The sequence below is a fragment of the Labrus bergylta genome, chromosome 12 (assembly GCF_963930695.1).
Source record: "Labrus bergylta chromosome 12, fLabBer1.1, whole genome shotgun sequence".
In the NCBI taxonomy this organism is placed as follows: domain Eukaryota; kingdom Metazoa; phylum Chordata; class Actinopteri; order Labriformes; family Labridae; genus Labrus; species Labrus bergylta.
The window spans coordinates 22,277,133-22,290,955 of NC_089206.1; the positions used below are offsets into that span (position 1 = coordinate 22,277,133).

The 13,823-nt window shown below is 42.8% G+C and overlaps 1 protein-coding gene across 1 annotated transcript in view; it reads right to left on the minus strand.

Moving 5' to 3' along the window:
* Positions 1 to 13,823, minus strand: part of LOC109981535 (LHFPL tetraspan subfamily member 4 protein) — a 28,753-nt gene that overhangs the window by 10,641 nt on the left and 4,289 nt on the right. The window lies entirely within an intron of this gene.

Here is a 13,823-nt window from a genome sequence, read left to right on the forward strand (position 1 = left end):
GAGCTGATGGGGCCGTATTCCTGCTCTGTTTAAACAGCGGTCTGTCCCTGCCTGAGGGGGCTGCGAGTAAAGCAGTGAGGGCTCCAGTGGGAGAAGTGGAACATACATGGCAGACATCATGCCCAATCTTCATTTCAGACCAGACGTGTCTTTTCCACAGGCAACAGCGTGTGTGATACACATGAAAAGTCAGACACATTTGCCCGAGTTGTGGATTATTACGCTTCAGTGCAATAAATGTGCAAAAGACTATCACCAGGAACTCAATATGTGAGTTTTTTTTTTAATGCTTCCAAACATCCTTTTAGCATTTGGCGGTTAATATCTTCTGCTGATCTGTTGTTAAACGTTCGAGGCTACATTTTTCTGTTAGCATCAAAGCCTTGAAGGTCAACAACAAGTTCAGACACAGTTCTGATGGATCCATTTCCCCAGAGCCTTTCACTCCATAAGAAAGATTTTTTTTTAAGTAAATATCCTTTAGTTAATGCATCCACTAGAGTCCAACTGAAAGGACATTTGATCTCAGAATCATGATCTTCGGCCTCTGCGTGGTTAAGACTCTGTTTGATTGATTGATTGAAGCCGAGCCTGCAGAAACATTGAGACAGCGTTTTATAAACTCGCCCTGAATACTAGAGCGGAGAATCAGAAGCATTATTTTGTCTGACATAAAACGCTAGCCAGCCTGCAAACGCATGGTCGCAGCTCACTGTATTGATTTATGAATGTTTTACCTGGTAGCCCGTTTAGCAAATATGTTGAGATTTGCAGCCATGCAGCACCTTCCCATCTTTTGACCATTTTTGTTTTCCTCGGTTTATTGTTAGAGTGATGAGTATTTGTGGGGAATTATCTTAGAGAGGACATATTATCCCCCTTCTCCACCTTTTTAAACAGTCCCCCTGTGGTCTAAATGAAACATTTGTGCTGTGCTTTGGTCAAAATATAACATGAATCAAGCACCAGAGGAGGTTTGTGACCCTGTATAAACCAGCTCTCTCAGAATGCTCCGTTTTGGTGTGTGTGTCTCTTTAAATACAATGACCTCCCCTGAGTTTTCCCGGTAGACATCACTCCTCTGTAGCGAAAATAAAAATGGCGGACCTGCGTAAAAGTTTTGTTCTAGGCTGGGGGTGGAGTCCATGGGTAGAGATACCAGGGGAGGGGAGGGGAGGGGATTTTTTTTTACCAGAATCTCACTGTGACATCACAAGGAGAGCACAATTGAAATGCAACATTGTTCTCCGTGTTGTATTACTTATGCAGACCACAAACAAAGGACTGGATGGGTTTATTTCACATTTTGGTGTCAGTAGACACTCAGGTTACCCAAATGTTCAAAAACACTGTAGAAGTGGATTTTTCATAATATGTCCCCTTTAAATAAAGCTCTAGGTTTAAACATTTGAATCAGTGAGACGTCCCTATATACATACAATTCTACAATTCACTTAGCAGACACTTTTATCCAAAGCGACGTACATCAGAGAGTAAGTACAACACAAGCAAGGATCTAGAAAAAAAGGGAACAATGTCAGTAAGAGCAAACGATCAGCTTTGAGTCCGATTGGACACACAGGTGCTGACAGGAAGTGACCAGAGGCAAAGCACAACATTGACGGCAGTTCTTGAGAGCTCTAATCAGTATAGAAACCACCTTATAAGTCATCTTTATCAAACAAAAACCATCGTCATTACCATCATCATCATCAATAATATGGAGACCATCATCATTAAGTTAGTAGGTATTCATAAAGAGCTTGGTCTTTAGCTTTTTCTTAAAGGTGCAGAGGGACTCTGCAGATCGAATGGAGTTTGGAAGTTCATTCCACCACCAGGGGGCGACAGAGGAGAAGAGTCTAGTCAGCGCCAAACATGGAGTGTTCAATCTCCATGTTTTCAGGCTTGGGTTAATTATTTTAGTTCATGCAACACTGGTGAGTGTTCAAAAATGTGATGGAAATACAGAAGAAGAGAAGCTAAACACAACATGTGATGAAAGATGTTTTCAGGTAAGAGTCAGTAATTAAGACACTATTAGACTCCTTATTCTTTCTTCTTCTATGAAATGAAAACACGACTTCACAGACCAGCCCTGCAAACTGTAAAAGAACAACAACAACCATGCATTAAATGTGAGGCCCATGACTGTGGGAGGACGTCCTGCTTGGAGGGTCTGAATTGATCAATCAGATTTAATTAAAGTGACTTCCATTAGTCATTTGGTTTAACCCCGTCACATTAGCGAGTCCCTCTGAGGAGCCCGTGTTTCAGCCATCAGCCATCCATCATGAGGAAAGCAGTGGGTGGTGAACTCACAGGAAACAGACGAGGGAGGATATCCGATTAGTCACCGCCTCTCAGCGCGAAGCCGAACACCGTGGCGTGCACATATGAGGAGTCTTATTTCACCGTTTGAAAATTGTGACCCCCCCCCCCCCCCTCCTCTGACAAAATGATTGCAGGCGTAATGAGAGAGCGTAATGAGGGAGACTTTAATGACGATCATGCGGTAAGTAATGAGAGAATAGGAGAGCAATGGAAGACACCGTCAGGGGAAATCATTGTGTTATTAGCTTCTTTTTATGACCTGTTCAAGATATTAACATAGATGAGAGGTGATAAAATCATTAACTGAGTAATGAGCGTCAGGTAACATGCTTTATGGGGACTTTGATGGATGCTTCCCCATCCGGCAGGAAGATGGTTATTTGGTTTGTGCATTTTGAAAATGTTGAAGCAAGGCAACACCGAGAATCCTGATGGAGACAAAAAGCCTTGAAGCGTTTTCTGTTGTCGCAAATATTCTCCATTTTTTATTTCATTTAAACGGGAAACTATGCGGTGTGTTCAGACATTGTCTTTATGATCTGCTTATGAGCATTAAGGATCCCATTATCTAAACCAAAGCATGTGTTGTCACAGATTTAATGTGGTACCTCGTCGATCACAACTCCCTTTGTAAATGGTAATGCTAAATGGTTAATGTCTTGCCCAAGGACACATCAGACATGTTGCTGCAGCAGCTTGGGATCGAACCCCCCGACCTTCCGGTTGCAAGATGATCGACTCTACCAATTGAGCCACAGCCTACGGCGGGTAGTTTGGTCGGATTTATGGGCCACAAAATGGGTCAGAAAGTGCAATGAACCGAGACTTTGAACTGGTTCTGAACATTGCTAAAGGTTATTCTAAATTTATTTGGAGAGGAAAATGAAGGCGAACTCTGATCTGAAATGAAGATCTCTGCCTTTACTGTCATTTGGGAACATGGGTGAGTCTGTGATTCATTTATTATCTATCTTTACTTAAAGAGAAACTACATGTTCTCACCTCAAACCTGAATTTACTTTTTGTTTTTATACCTTAAATATTTTCTTTCTATCCTTTATTGTTGTTGCACCATGGCAGTGCTCAGAACAAAGATCCCATGGGTGCATCTGTTTCTGCTTTTTGAAGCACTTTAATTTTTGTCATTTTCAGCGCACTTCTGATGCATTTGTTTTGCACTTTGCCACACATTTTTCCTAGTGTTTATAGTTTTGGCTTTTGCAGGTTGGTTGCCCTTGCTGGCCACCGTAGTTATGCTACCAGTTATTGCATTTGCCAGCTACTTAAACGCACAGTATGTAAAGTCCGCCACAAGGGGTGCTCTCAATCAAAACAATAACAAAAGATGATGTGGAGGCTCGCTGCTACTCTCTCCGGTCCCCGGGTGAAAATGGATTCCGTGTTGACCGCAGTGAAGACGACCAGGTGAAACCGACCTGAGGAAGTGAATATGTTCACAGACGAGCTAAAGTTTCCAAGTTTAATTTTCATGAAGTTTTTATCTCAGCAGCACAAACAGCAACAGTTCGGCAACTTTGAGTAGCAGCTCACGCTATGACTTAACATCTGGCGTGCCCGACAAGGCACGTCCCATTACAACTATAAAATTACGGATTTCTCCGGCTTTGATAACTGTTAATGTTAATACTCAACAAAAAAATATATATAACAGGTTTAGTAAATTTTTAATTAATTCAGATATTTGAATGTAAACATTGTCATAAGATTTTATATGTATACCTTTAAAGGCTTTATATGTGATTTTTTGATCCAGCAGATGTCGCCCTTGAGCACCAGCATGAAACCAAAACAACTCACGCTGCATTGTTGTGTTAGCATGTTAATGCTAGCGATCTTTATTATGCTCGTATCTACACACTGCATGTAAATTTACCTGAAATGAGCCTGATCTAGAAACACAGTTAATCAGTGAGTACAGTATGTTATTCTTCTTTTCTCTAGTCCCTCAATGAAACAACTTTTATACGTGAGGGGAGGAGTCAGCCGGCCGTCCTGGCGATGTAAACAAACTGAAGATAGGACTCTAAAAACTCTGAAATCATCACAGACAGTGGGACTCGGGTGTTACACCCATTGTAGACAGTCATGACTCACAGAGTTATTTTCAGAGGATATACTTGATTTCTATTACATTTAAGTGTGAAAAATCACACATAAAGCCTTTAATGTCTCAACACAATATGAGCAGGACTCTCTAAAGGGACGTGTAGCTCGTTGTTTAAGAAAGTGTTTCTTTGTGTACTGCAGTGTGACAGTAATGGCCGTCGGACGTGATCTCCCTGTGCCCTCTTCTTTCTCCTCCATCCCTCAACCCGAGCGTTTTCAGTGGACACCCAGAAGGCTAAAAATAGCCCCCACCTTCCCACAACCCAAGGAAAGCTCTTTGAAGTTGTCGGGGGGTGTTTCCTCTTCCTTCCTCCCCTGCACGCTTTCGAGACACACTGCGTTCTGCACATTGAGGGGAGGAACTTCAAAGGAGGCGAGCAGAAGGATGGAGGGAGGGAGCGAGCGAGCTGAAGAATGAAAGAGGAAAAAAAACAAGAAGCAGAAAAAGGCTGCTGCTCCGTTATGCCGTCTTTCTCATCCCAGTTCATCACTTTCTGTCTTTTCTTTTTACTGAAGCGTTCACAGCTAATCAGCCGTTTGAAACTAGCAAGACCAAACTCATGAAAACACTCAAGTCGCACGCTGCCAGGACACGTTTGTGTTCCAACTAGTTCAAATTAATGAGAACCAATTTATTTATAGCACTCAGAGGATGTTTTTAGACGTATTACATAACAATTTTGTCAGTTTTTCTTTTCTTTTTTTTTTTTTAACAACACGTCCACACAGATCCTCTTTTTCATTCTAGACAAACATCCAAAAAAGATTACATAACAGCTCCAAAAATACCACCACTGTGCTATATATAGTGTGAGTGTGAATGTGTGTGTGTGTGTGAGAAGTGTTTTTTATGGGAGCAGCTCATTGCTCCAGTGTTCCTCCTGAGCAGCTGTCATGATGCCATCCAGCACAGAGTCATGTGCTGTGACTGAGGTTCTTAATGACTTGATGGGAGCGTGCAGCCGACACAACGAGACGTGTGTATAAAACCATTTAAACACAACACTGTCTCAAAAAAGCAAACAATTAAGATAGATTACCTAACTCCCCCCTCTGGATTAATAAGGTTGAGGATGGCCTGTTCCTATGGATGTCGTCCCTCAACCACCGCCCGACGGCCAGCCGCACCACCATTGGATTGTGTTGCCCCCTAAACCACCGGCGTCCTCATTCATGCACGGTCTGCTCCGACCTCCACCTCAGCAGCAAGAAAGTATGGACAACAGGAACGGAGAAATCCTTCCTGCATATTATCCCATCTGCTCTTTTGTAAAGCGTCTCGAGATTAAACTTGTTATGAATTATCGCTTTACAAATAACGATTGATTGGTTGATTTCTGACTCTGATTCTCAGATAGATCGATAACCACTTTATCGTTGTAGATATGATACTGCTTCCTTTTGCAAAGTCTAACCAAACACATTAACACACCGATAGCTCTGCCTTTTGGGAGCACTGGGGTTCAACACTTGGACATGTAGACTGGAGGATGCAAAGGATAAATCACCAAACTTGTGATTGAGGCACGATCCACTCTACCACTGAGACAAGGTGGCGCTGGTCTAGGGGTTAGTTTACGCGACCCATGTACAGAGGCTATAGCCCTTAATGCAGGCCGGGTTCAAAGCCGACCTGTGGCTCCTTTTCTGCACGTCATTCCCCCACATTCTCTCTCCCTCTCTCTCTCAACACTATCAACTTTCCCGTCTCCAAGGCATAAAAATCCTTGCTCTTCCAGTGTTTTTTTGGGATACACCATCATATTAATTAATAACTATTGTATAGTGTCTTCTCCTCTCTAGCATCTGTAATGAAGTTTGTACCGTCCCGAAGAAGCGCTGACCTTCTCCTGTAAGCGGGCTCATGCATTTTAAAGTCCAGCAGAGGGTGAAAAGGTGTGAACACGAGTGCATTAAGAGATCACTCTGTCAAGTCTATAATTTAATAAAGCTGCCTGAGCTCTGCCCTCCCCCTCTGCTACTGTGTCTAGACCTTGGCCTGCCGCCCTCCATCTATCTAATGGACAGCGTTTCTCGCTGATGTACAGCGCTTTTATTGGACTTCAGATCACGCCGGTTGTGGGTGTGTGTGTGTGTGTGGGCATTTGAAGAGTGTGTATACTGCTGAGGGGGCATTTTCCAAGATGATGCTGTAGCCGGGGTTCACTGGCACACTTGGCATGCAGCTTTTCCCTCTTTTATCCTGTCTTTAAATTCATCCTCTCGCAACGCTATACTCTTAGGTTTATGTATTTATCAATTATATCTGGTTATGGTTAAAACGAGAACCATACTTTCTCCTAACATCATAAATGGTCACGTTTTTCCGAATGATTGACGTTGCAAAGAACGTAAAATATGCTTCACTTGTTCTCTAATCGAAACTTTTTTCTCATCTTCAGTCTTTTCCTTACTCATCACTGTGTCCCTTGCTGGCTGCCGAGTAAGTTACTGGCACGATTCCTGAATCTGGAGCGAGGATTGGCAGGTGAACAGAGGCTTGCACATAACCAAATAATGTGTCATCACGCATCATTTCTCTTTGAGCCAACAGAAGCAGTTTTGTGAAACTCTGAGCCGTCTTATTTGAAATTAAAGGGAGAGAATCTCTATAGAGCAGCTTTGATATAGAAACTACACTTCACTAAACCTAAAAGGAAGAATGTCTCTCTCCCACATTTTACACATAAAAACAGCAGTAATGAAGTAAATGTGTCTCTGAGTTATGACTGTCTACAATGAGTAAGAAGCTCGAGTCCCGCTGGCTGTGTTGTTGTCAGAGCCATGTTTACATGGACGGGATGGCCGGTTCCTCCCCTTGTGTATAAAAGCTGTTTTAGTCAAGAACTAGAGAGAAGAAGAACATACTCCCTGATTATTTGGATGTCACATTAACCTTTTTATAGTCACGGTCATGCTGCGTCAATTTATATTCAATGTGAAGCTACAAGCTAACTAAAGAGCGCTAACATTAGCATGCTAACAAAACAATGCAGAACACCGGTGATTACAGCTCGAGCAAAGGACTATTTTGTCTGCCCTTTCCGCTTAAAGGTGCTTAATTCTAGTGTGTTCTAATTCATTACTTCCTCGTGTGAACCTGAGTCGAGGCGGGTTGGGGTTGGCTAATTTTATCGCAGATATGCGCCGATATTTCTAGATTTATTCACCAGTGAAATAATATTTCATTTGAGTTTCTTTGTCTTAAACGAGCGATATCAGTCGAGCCTTAATCATGTTTGGTTACTACTTCAATACTAGTATAAGTAATAATAGACCACATCTCATGTAAATGGTTGACCAGAAAGCTTCAGTTGGAAAGAAATCAATGAACAGAAAAATGCATTTGAATGAGACCTCGTCTAACTGGACGAGAGAATAAACGACCAGCTGAATGAACAACTCTATGCAGGGCATGCGCAAGTGAAAAACAACTGATTTAGATGATAACTCATAGCTTTAACAAAGCCAAATATAACGCCTGATTCACAGAAAGAGAATAAACATCCTCATGGTAACAAATCTGTTCTGTGAGATTATTCATCGATGAGAAGCTGGCAGGATGTAAAGCGGTGGAATTTCCATGTTTTTCCTCTTACATATACATCTTATCAACAAGCTGTAGGGGCTTCCTCCCTCTTTCTACTGCTTTACACACGCAGCATCACACACACACACACACACACACACACACACAGAACAAGCAGAGTGACAATGCTGAGAAGGGTCAAAGGAATCCATTATTCAGCTGTCAGGATATTTTTAGAAACAGCCCGGTGACTTTGGAATTATTTATTAAGCGCCTGATAATTAAAACATGTACGTTTGGTCGGGAAACGCCGGCCAGAAATCTTAGTGAGGGGGGAGAGAGGGGCAGGGATATCCCCCGGGGAAACTCTTTCTTTCTCCCCCCGCTCTCTCTCTCTCTCTCTCTCTCTCTCTCTCTCTGTGTACTTCTATATTTAACTAGACCACTGCAGCATCTATTTATCTCTGCTGGAAACACATGAAGGTGGGTGCATTCATCTACATATGTGCATCATGGGTGTCACCACAGATATGAATCTACACATGCATGACACACACACACACACACACACACACACACACACACACACACACACTTGCATTTTCTTTACACGTTTACTAGTGCAGCAATGAAATTATCAATAAGTAAAACACCAGAGGAGCTCCAGAGGAGGGGAAGAAAACACTCATTAATTATTCAACCCTCACACCATCATACGCACATTTAACCGCTGTTACACACGCTCACGTGAACAGACGCATGTGAGGCCGCGCACACACTCGCACACACTCACAACCACATACACACAGAGGAGGAGGAGCCTGGAGGACGAGCGCACAGATTCATTCACTTGATGTGTTTCGCTCTTTCATTCTGTTTCTCTTCTCTCACACACACACACACGCACACACACACACGCACACTCTCTTTGGATGCCTGAGTCGCTTCCATGTTGCGGTAAGACCCGATTCACATAAAATCAGCCGCTGAGGCAAAACTCTAGATATGTGTGTACGTTTGCAAATGAGTGGAAGAGCAAAATAAAGCAACAAAAATGCAGTTTTGGTTATTGGTTAGAAATAGTTTTTTAACCTTTTACAGCAATGTGGTCGACTGAGGTTGGTTTAAATGTGATATATAAATAAACTTTGACTTGGCTTAAAGGCTGAATCGCTTTGCAAATATTAAAACAAACCTATGGAGGCCGATGTCCGATATCATGAACCCACCTAAAAGCCTCCTAACCAGACAGGGGCGTGTCCAGATTTTTTGGACTGAGGGTTACCTGAAGAGCATTTTTTAACCCTTCTGTCCGCACAAATCACATCAACGTTAAGTAACAGAAGAGAATGGGAACATCTACATCTTCTTAGCGTAAGTCTTCAAGGACTCAAAACAATATGTGTGTCCAAAGTCACAATTTAAAGTATTTAAAAGATTGAAACCAAACATCTGCAGACTGAACACTGTGAGCTGGCAAGGCAAAAAAGCCAATAACAGTTAAAGATTTTAGGGTGGCACCTGGGGTGTCCATGCCATTCCCCTGGTCCCCTCCTCTAGACATGCCCCTGTAACTAGTGCAAAAATGATTGAGGTGAAACACGGGGCTGCCTTTAGCGAGTCGCTTATTTCATAAAAATTGAAAAACCGAGCTGCTCTGAGGTCATCTAGTCTGGCTGAGTTAGCTAATAGTGGAACATATGGATGTGAATATTAATGAAAATGTGCTCCACATATAACATTGTTTGCATGCTGTCCTGAGTCTCTCCCTTATTTCCTCTTTGATACACTGTTCAGCCCTTGGCTGCTGCAGCAGAACCAGAGGATGCATTATTTTTAGGGAACACCCACACCAGGATCGTCCCAGCCCTGAGTGTTACTCACCATTACTACACTGCTCAGGTTAACACGGGGACACTGGAGGATTACCGCAGGGGGGGTGTTGGCTTGTTTCCATCATGTGTTTTTTATCATGCTGGAGACTGTGTTCTCAGGAACTCTTTAGTCTCTCTGTCCCAAACGCTCGGGCAGAAATTGGGAAAAGGGATTTTTGGGTGTTCTCAACCCTCAGCCTCGAATCTGTTGCAGAACGACTTGAAACTCAAGGAGCTGGTGTCCTTAAATGTTTTTAAATCTAAACTGAAAGACCTGGAAGCAGATTCTACAGGATGTTGATGTTTTTAGCTCGACAGCTTGAACTACTGACTCCCAGATTTGACTCATCATGGTTCTTTATTTTGATGATAAATTTAGTGTTTGGTAAATCATACTTTGTCTCTTTTTGTGTTTCCGTCTGTAACTTTGTGTTTTTGCAGCTGACCGTCTCGTCCAGGTCTCCCTTAAAAAAGAGGTTCTTAATCTCAATGGGACCAACCTGGTTAAATAAAGGTTAAGTACAAAAAAAAATAAAAATCCATCCATCTGTCCATTTTCTATACTTTCCTGTTTGGGGTCCCAGGGGAGGCTGGAGCCAATCCCAGGCGGGATTACACCCTGGACTGTTTGCCAGCCAATCACAGGGCATGTTTGCTCTCCAAACAGTTGATATCAGTTGGTAACAAGGGGGAGAGAGGACACCACAATTCTGACTTTATCAATAATCATAATCGTACTCTGCAAAGCATCTTCATTGTCAACACTTTATTTTATGGATGTACTCAAAGTATTGCAGGATATCCCATTCATTAAAAATAGATTAGCTAAAATTCCACATCACTGAACTGGTTTCTGCTGCGCTCTGTTTGATGATGGTCCAGGGAGCGGTTCAGGCACCAATAGGAATAGGGGTTCATGGGTCTGTTTGCTCGATACTGAACCCCTAATTTGTACTCAAAGCATTGCTACAGGTGTGTGAATGAGTGCAAATATGCACAAGGTCAAATTGTACAGAAAGGGCCCGTTGTGTTTAGACCTCCGTATCCTGTGTATGAACGTGAGTTACAGGGTGAGTGTTGACAGTCAGAGTAAAGTGCTACGAGCGGTTAGAGGAGTGGAAAGAAGCTGTACAAGTTCAGTCCATTTACCACTCACACACACACACACACACACACACACACATGCAGTGAGACGGAGCCGTCGCTGACAGGTCGTCTCTCCCAGGACGGCTCCTCCCCTGAGCCACGGCCCCTGTCCTGCTTAGTTCTGTTTAATATTGCAGCAGACAGCGAAAGACTTGGAGGAGGGATGGAGAGACATGAGCTGATGTGGGAGCGGAGGGAAAGAGAAGTCATCAAGCTGCAAATGGCATTACTGAAAAAACGACTATGGTACCTACATTTTGCTGCAGGGGTGGAGGGAAATGAGATGAAGTGGCGAAAGATAGCAAGACGTGAAACGGCAGTCATCTCAGGTTGGAAAAACTCAAACCTCGGCTGAATGTCCTCGGAGCTCATAGCAGTAATTTAATTTTGGTTGAAAAAAAGGGTGACTTAAAACTAAAACACTATTGGTTTTCCCCGGAGCGCTTTTTTCGCTGAATTAATCTAAATCCGAGCGAAAGGTGCGAGCAGCGTGCTCCTCGCAGACCTTGGGTGCTTTTTGGGAAAACTCGCCTTCCTCTTCTTCTTTTCACAGGAGAGAAATACTGCTTAGTCTAATTTTTCTAACTGTAAAATGACCCCATTAGTCACGAGGTGTGATGTAACTGGGGAATTACGGGGAGAAAGCTCCGCATTAGCATGCAGCTGTTGCCCAGACTTATCCCACTTCCAGTCATGTTTGGTTTCTTTCTTACCCCACTGACCTCATTAGTGTTTCCAGCCTTCCACATTATGTGTTAACATTCCTTTGACCACTTTTAAACAATGCTGTGTGTGGTTAAATGTTGGGCCAGCATCGCAACGTTTGTTCAGCTTAGTCTATCTTCAATGAGCCAAACATCAACCATCATGGATTACTGGTTGTGTCAAGTTGATTATCATCTGTGAATGAGGTCTGAGGTTACATGAAACACTATCCAAAACATCACAGCGTCTTCTCACTCCCAACTCAGCGGTTTGAGAGGTTTGTTGGTGGCCTAACACGTGAACCATGACGCTCTAGACTCCCTCTTTTTAATTTTTTTGTGGCCATATTTGACTTCAAAGGCTTTATATGTGATTTTTCACACTTAAATGTAATATAAATCAAATATATCCTCTGAAAATAACTCTGTGAGTCATGACTGTCTACAATGGGTGTAACACCCGATTCCCACTGTCTGTGATGCTTTCAGAGTTTTCCGAGTCCTATCTTCAGTTTGTTTACATCACCAGGACGGCCAGCTGACTCCTCCCCTCGTGTATAAAAGTTGTTTAATTGAGAGACTAGAGAAAAGAATAACAACATACTGTACTCACTGCTTAACTGTGTTTCTAGATCACGCTCATTTCAGGTAAATTTTCATGCAGTGTGAAGATACGAGCATAATAAAGATCGCTAGCATTAGCATGCTAACACAACAATACACCGCGAGTTGTTTTGGTTTCATGCTGGTGCTCAAGGGCGACATCTGCTGGATCAAAAAATTGCATATAAAGCCTTTAATAGATAGCTGAAGAGAGACAGGTATGGAGGGGAGAGCGGGGAGCAAAAGGGCAGAGGTCGGATTTGAGCCGAGCGGCAACCTCAGGTCTTGAAAAATGAAGCCGAAGTGCAAAATCCTGCAGCTCCTCAAGTGTCCACTAGAGGCTGGCTCCAGGGACACAGGAAGTCACATACACATGACTGGCAAAAAAGCTGTTTTTACATCATAAAAAAAACATGTTTACAGCCTGGTACAAAAAAACAAATAGGTCCTTTTTTTTAAATAATGTAACACATATCTGTCAGTTTACCCTCCTAACTCACACTGACTGTTTCTCAACAATAACTGGCCTGTGATGTCACTGCTCCCTAGCTGACACATTTGGCCTGACTCTAAGCCCCCAGTGGTTCAAATTGGCGCTTACTGTATCTGCTGTGGTACACTAACTGTCACTGTGCGGTGCCAAGAGAGCTACGCCCAGCAGGGCAGAGTGGATGATTAAATGATCATCTCCAAGGTGGTGGAGAGCATTAGGCTGTCCGCCAAGCCTATTAGACAACTAACCCCTCCGCCACGCTGCACACACACACACACACACACACACACACACACACACACACACACACATCCGCGGGAAGGACAGCGAAACCTTGTGAAGTTTCACAAACTCTGACAAATGCTCTGAAATGAGAGGGAACACGGATATGAAGGGTGGAAATTAGAGGACGACTTTTTGCATTAACTGTGCAAAACCAAAACACAACTTATAGAATAATAAAACCTGAGACTGGATATGAGAGCTTGACTCAGACATTAAGACTTCACCCAGTCGTTTGAGGGCTACTGTTCAACAACACATTTTAGTCAACACCATCATGCCCGTTGGAGCCAGTGACCAGATTTCAACAAGAGGGTAAACGTCTTTTGTTACGCCTCCATCCTTGTTGATATGTTGCCATGGAAATGATTAACCCAACAACAGGTGGTCACTCCTTAAAGCATAGAAGGATTTATCCTCGTTCTAACTCAAAACGGGACGATAGCACTGACATGTATTGTACAAGACTTGAAGCTAACATTTGAGACCATGAACTCATTTGTTTAAAACAATGGAGAAGTGGACTCATTCTCTGATACACTTGATTTCTGCAACTAGTGAAGTCGCCCCCTAATGCCCGTTAGAAAGAATGCATGCTCAAGGTACTTCTGCTTTAGCATGTTCCTAAAACTAAAGCCCCTTTCAGACTGCTTTTTTCTCAAAAGTGCCATAACTAAGCTCAGCCATCATCACATTTTTTGTATGTTCATTTTGATTCTGCAACACCAAAT